The following is a 6,559-nucleotide window of genomic DNA, read 5'->3' as shown; positions in this document are numbered from 1 at the left end:
AGGGAAGAGATAGGATGGGGGAGGGAGAGAGAGTGAGAGAGGGTGAGAGAGAGAGAGAGAGGGAAGTGATAGGATGGGGGAGAGAGAGAGAGAGGGGGGGAGGTAAACAATGGGAGGGAGAGAGGGAAGAGATAGAATGGGGGAGGGAGAGAGAGACAGGGGGAGGGAAACAATGGGAGGGAGAGAGGGAAAGGGAAGATATAGGATGGAGGAGGGAGAGAGAGAGTCAAGTTGCAACTTGTTGTTTTCTCACACTTTGTCTTCAATTCTAGCATTTAGTCTTAATTCAACTTGACAACTTTTAAAAGAGGGTCAATTGCATTTAAATCACAACCAACCTACTTAGTATTCAATCCTTGCATCCTTTGGGATTCGGTATAGTAGATTCATCCCCCTCTTTTGAATGTAAAGTTTCCCCAAGTGAAAATTGAACCTTGGTAAAGTTCCCCTTTTCTTTCAAGTGGAGAATTTGGCTAAGGTTCCCAATTTTACACTTTACAGATCTTAAGACCCCTTTTTGGTCCCCCATCTTTGTGCACTTACCCATAAGGTTATCCCATATTGTATTTTTGTGTTGCGGTAAAGCATATTATCTAATAAAAAGGATGTGTTTGTCGTTAGCACCCTCGTTCTTGCACGGTAGGAAGAAGAACTAAGAAATAATTAATCACAAGGCCCCATTATGTTGTATAACAACTCATGAATGGAGACCAAACATACGTGGTCACTTTTGTGGTGAATATTGATCATATTAGTAGATTTCTAGATGCCAAATGATGGTCATTCTATTGATTATAAAGTGATGGTTATGCTAGTTATAATTAGGTGGTATTGGTTTGTTTAGGAGTTCTAATTATTGACTTGTTTTGGGACCCATTGAAGTTGTTGTAGTACTTTACATGTAAATATAAGTCTATTTAATCAATATATAAGGTCTTGTAAAAGAATTTTGACTATTTTTTCTATTGGACCCTATAAGTGCTAGATAACTCTTTATAATGTATGAAACAAAAAAATGCATATGACTAGTTTAGTACTTGACAATAATTTGAACTAGAGAATTCTATATGGCCAAATTTATAGACATTGTCATGACCCCATGAAACTATATGCTTTCTTGCAAGGGTGTCCAAGTGGAACAATAGACTAGATGTGATTGGATTGTCCCTAGAATTTGAACAACCTCGATCTTATGGTGGAAAATTAAGTGAAATGTAATCCATTCTTTTAATAAATGAATTAAAGGTTGGTTATGACTTACATGCTATACGCGATAAATTCATAGTAAACTTCTAGATTGACCCTATTCAATTTTCATAAGTACATAGGGTACTAACCATTGAAAATAATACTAACAAGTCCTAGAGATTGCCACTTTGTCATTTGAGGGAGAATTGAAAAATGGATGATCTTTATATTTTTGTATAAATTTTGATACCATTGACTTGCAAGCTAATGATATTAAATTTAGTAGCTAAATAATATGCACCTTGAATTGGTTTTGGATTCTTGATCCTTACATAGAAACGGGCCCCCAACTGCCACCTAAACAGTCAAACCAGCTTAGTGTGTGTTGTTTAAGGTTGGCCCTTTGTACATACCAAATCTATTACTAGATGTGGATCAGGCAGGAACGACATACCAAATTTAGTACTAGATGTGGATCAACCAGGAATGACGAGAGTCTTCCCTTTCCATATCCAATTAGTATAGGGTCCATCATCCTGCAGCGATATAGCAAAAAGATCACATATTAGCACAATAAAAACTCCCACTCATAATATAAAGGAACAACTAGTAGAGCATCCGAACAAGTGTATGTAACATCATGAAAAGAACCAACCATTATTCAAATGGGATGTTTCATTAAAAAAAATTAACTTTCCCGCTTTGGCTATTATGTGTATTATATTGATGTTTTAGGTTGGTTGATTAGTTGTATAAGAAAAGAACAAAGCGTGACTCTAGAGGTTAATAGATTTAAATGTAATTTTAATCTTGTAGAGTGATAATTTATTTCTTGTGTATCTGGTTTTTTATGTTTGTAGTTTCAATTAAAGTATAGAGAAGATACAAGGAAGTTAATATTATCATAATGGAGTAATCTATTATTTTTTATTTTTTTAATTGAAAAAATGCAATTACAAGAATAAAGCTACCATAGTTGAAATAAGTAAGGACAATACAATATACACTAATCAAAGCATGACCTAAAGAGATTCAAATCATCTCATAACTTGCAAAATTTCTTGATTCCGTTCAAGGGCATACAAAGTCTGAAAGTGAATAATGTTAGAGAGATAAGCTTTCCACAATCCATGCTAAATTCGTATATGCTTCTCTATTTAGCTGTGTAGAAGTTTTTGCATCAACATTTTGAATCGCACTCTGTGATTGATCATCAGGATGAGAGTGTTGTAGGAGAAAAAAATCACTAAGTGAATAATGTGTTTTTTGATTTGTTGAAGCTTGTTCATAGCATCCACATTCTTTTTGCACAAAACCTGGGACTGGGAAAAGAGGGAAACCACCTCAAATATAGTAGGAAGGAATGAACTGATTTACAACATATAAAATCTAAAGCAACCAAGTTATATTTATTTATATTAAAGTGCAATTTGTTATTTATTTTGTAAATATTGAAAAGAAATTATATTGTTAATAACAAGACCACAAAATATTATAATTATAATTTTTCTGTATTTTATCTTAATGGTGGAACATACTTATCAAGGAAGTCATAATATTTTGTTTGACAACAAAGAGTAATTGCATGGTTCAAAAGATCATTTTTTAAGTGTGTTGAATTTTGAATAGGTGATCTTTTATTGAAAGCGTTGACACCAATTGGTGATCTTTTATTCAAAGTGTTGACACCAATAAATTTTAAAAGCTTCTAATATACTTCAAATGATAGAAACTCATATCAATATTTTTATCTAGCATTCAAAATTGAATTAGTAAAAACTTACTCTTCTTTTAATTGAGATAGATTTCAATAATTCTTTAAAAAAAAATTCTATAGTAGTGAAGTCATATGACACATTGATGGAACTATTTCCAATTTGAAGATCGTAAATTCAACATTGATAAAGCTAGTGTTTTAAGCATGCAATAATATTCATGTATTTCTTATATAAAAAGACTCTTTTTGTATAAAACTAGTCCAATTGTAGATTTTTTATGTATTTTTCATTTAATTGATAAAATTATATTCTAACTTGAATTATAAAACATTAATGTACAAGACATAATATTTGTTGAGTCTAATTATCTATTTTTTCACAATTTTAATAAACATGCATGACAAGATCTTGATTCTATTAATGAGACTTTCAGAATTTCTTATACCATATCTAACTACTAGAGATTAAGTGGATCAAGAGGAGGTTGGGGGATTGACTTAGAGGATGGTAATATTTTCATCTCTATTTAGTTTCTATCTTATGCTACCTTAAAGATGTTTTGGTAGTAGATGGCTTTTATACTATTTTGGTACTAATAATTTCTATTTTAGTTTCATTTGTTTTCGAAATTTGGTTTATCTTTTTTCTTGACATTTAATAAGAAGTAGTGGTCTAGTGGAGTTATATTGTTATGTTTCCCATATATTGACCCATAAGGAAGAGCATATCTTTATGATTAATTAGAAAGTGATTTAAAACTTTGATATGTATTGCCAATGAAAGAGGAGTGGTGGCAATGTGTGGTTAGGAACCATATAGATTGTGCATGTGAGGTTTGAGAGTATAAGCAATCGCTAGAATAATAGTCATTGTAGTTAGGCAATTATGGATCTTGCCCATAGTGGATGTTCTATAGATTGTTAAAGACATGGTAGTACATAAATTTTACCATCAACATGTAGTAGCAATATATGTAAGGAAAGGATAGTGGATCTTGTCACTACGAGTAGTAGCACAAGTCATTAGATGTACATGATTGATAGATGTTGCTCATAGGAAAATGTCAGGAAAAAGTTAGGATTAGGTATATATGTACAAATATTGATATTAATTGATCAAATATCAAAAAACTAAAAGATTAAATATACACACAAAAAAAAATGAATGAAATTGATTGATATTTCAAATTGTCTTGATTTTTTTTAAAATCAAATTAGATTTATTAACTTTTATAATTCTTATAATTTATAAATTATTTACTATTATATCTTAATTTATATATTAATATGTAAATTGTTTAATTATAATTTAAATGTTAAATAATTAATTGATTTACAGAACGCAATATAATAAAATATAATTTTAATCCCATAAAAAAAACATTAGTCTTGTTTCTATCCTATAGAATCATTTAATTTCCTATTGGTGTTTATGCTTTAATAGGTTCTAAGCTAATTTAGTTTACTCCTAGCAAGTTGACGGAAAAGAAAACAATTGATTTCTATCTAGAGCATATAGCTGTTTATTTTTGCACCTGTTGCCTTCGATCCATCCCGAAAATGGTTCACGCTACTCTCAATTATTGTTGGACGAATTATAACAGTTGGTGTATCTTCCCTGAAATTATCAACTCTCCAACTTCTTTTGTGAAAACATATGCATTTGGCCAACCAAAGTTCATCGCCCTGTTCAGATTCGCACAGGTAAGTTGAATCTCTTTTTCACTAAGAATTGCAAGCCATGTAGAACCTTAAAATACAAGCAGAATGCATTTACCTTTGTGCAACGTACAAATTCCTTCATATATTTGGAATCCTTTTCGTATGAACATGCTTCACCTAAAGCATTCTTGAACTCTTCCATGGTCTACTCTATTAAATTGCACTCGGACTCTATCTAGGAAAGTGATATTTCTACACCGCTGAATGAAACCCTTTCTCCCATTCTTACAACTTCTTCTCTGACCATGCCCATGCTCCCAACATTGACATAAGCTGACATACTTACAGATTAACCAAAAAGAGAATTAATTAACCATTGAAGATGAGATCCCATCTTATAAAGATATTAACACTCATTTGATCGTATCAATGGATTACTGCACTCCCAATAAGAGTTTAATGCACGACACTGTAATCACCTGTAGAAATGTGGCAGAGAAGTTGAAGGTTGCAGCAACGTTTACAAAAGTTGATGACATTCTTACTTCCCAATGCATTCACTTTCCTTGTAACGCTCTCGAAGAAGCCCAAACAACTGTTTGGATATAACCTGCAGAGAAACAACATCTCACGTTAAACAATTGCGCATCTATATAGGTTGAGTTTATCAATCAACCTGTGCTATAATATATTACCTAGCTTTGGAGTTTAGCTTGCGCGGACTCCACATTTGTAGACCTTATGAGTGTAAAAATGCATCTCACATCTGGTTGTACTTGCAGGATCTTCTCCAGAAAAACTGTAATTTCATTCCAGTTGAATTGCGTGAGTGCACAATAAATAAGTAGGCGGACAATCATGTTGAAAGACAACTATAGTAGTCGATACAGAAAACTCCGTTGTATACAAACCTTTGCCCACAAAGCCCATGGAGAATTGTTTTACCCCCGATAACTGTTGGGTATATGAAGCTCAACGGTCACATGATCTTTTGACTTCCTCAAACTATTTATTTCACAGCTAATGTGATTGTATAAATGATTGAGTGCAGTCATGTATGATGTAATTTTGGATATTGGTTAATAGATGATTCTCCCTTCTTTCTAGTGGATGTAGCCAGTAATGGTGAACCACATAAATAACTGTGTTATGTGTTTTTTTTTTGTTTGTGTTTCGCTTTAGTTTATTTGTTTATATGTTTTTTTCTGCTCGTTTATCTTTACAATTGGTATTAGAGCTGAGGTTGGTTTGAGCAGAGAGTAATGTTATGCAAATGGAAGCTGAAATGAAATGCCATGTACACTGGTTAGATGGCTCGAAAGATGAGGAGGATCCGACTGAAGAAGAGGCTGCTGAGGTGAGTGAAGAGGAGCTTGAAGAAGATGAAACATATGATGTCAAAAAATATCAAGAGGAAAAAATTATGAGACTAAAGGAGGAGAATTTCTTACTCACTGATTTATTGTATTTTATGGAAGATTCCTTGACAAGAATTTTGGAGGTTGAGACTTTGATAATTATATGGGAAAAAGAATTGATGGAAAGGTTAAATAGACCAAAAGTAAATAGTAGCAACAAGCTTGAAGATTTACTGGTTGATAGGCATTTTGAGCTGGCGAATCTCGTAATAGCTTTAGAAAATCATTATAGCAATACACAAGCCAAGCTATTTGCTCTTAAAGAAAATCTCCAAAATGCTCTTTTGAGAGAAACTAAGCTTCAGGCCAAGCTAAACGATGTTGAAGAAAAATTGTTGAATGCCTAAGTAGAGGTTGCAGTTGAAGAAGGAGAAGACCCTTTCTTAGAAGAATATGAGCCTATAGACTTGGATAATGAAGTGCAAGATGTTGTGCTTGATGTAATGGGAGGTGCTTCTGTAAGTGGAAAGCTTCCTAGAATTCTGTGTGCTCCACATACAAATGATGATTCTAATTGCAGGCCAAACCGAAGACAGCGTGTTGAGCCTCCTAGTGTGGCGGGAGAGTTGTCTTT

The sequence above is a fragment of the Cryptomeria japonica genome, chromosome 7, assembly GCF_030272615.1.
Source record: "Cryptomeria japonica chromosome 7, Sugi_1.0, whole genome shotgun sequence".
In the NCBI taxonomy this organism is placed as follows: Eukaryota; Viridiplantae; Streptophyta; class Pinopsida; order Cupressales; family Cupressaceae; genus Cryptomeria; species Cryptomeria japonica.
This window is presented reverse-complemented; position numbering follows the sequence as displayed.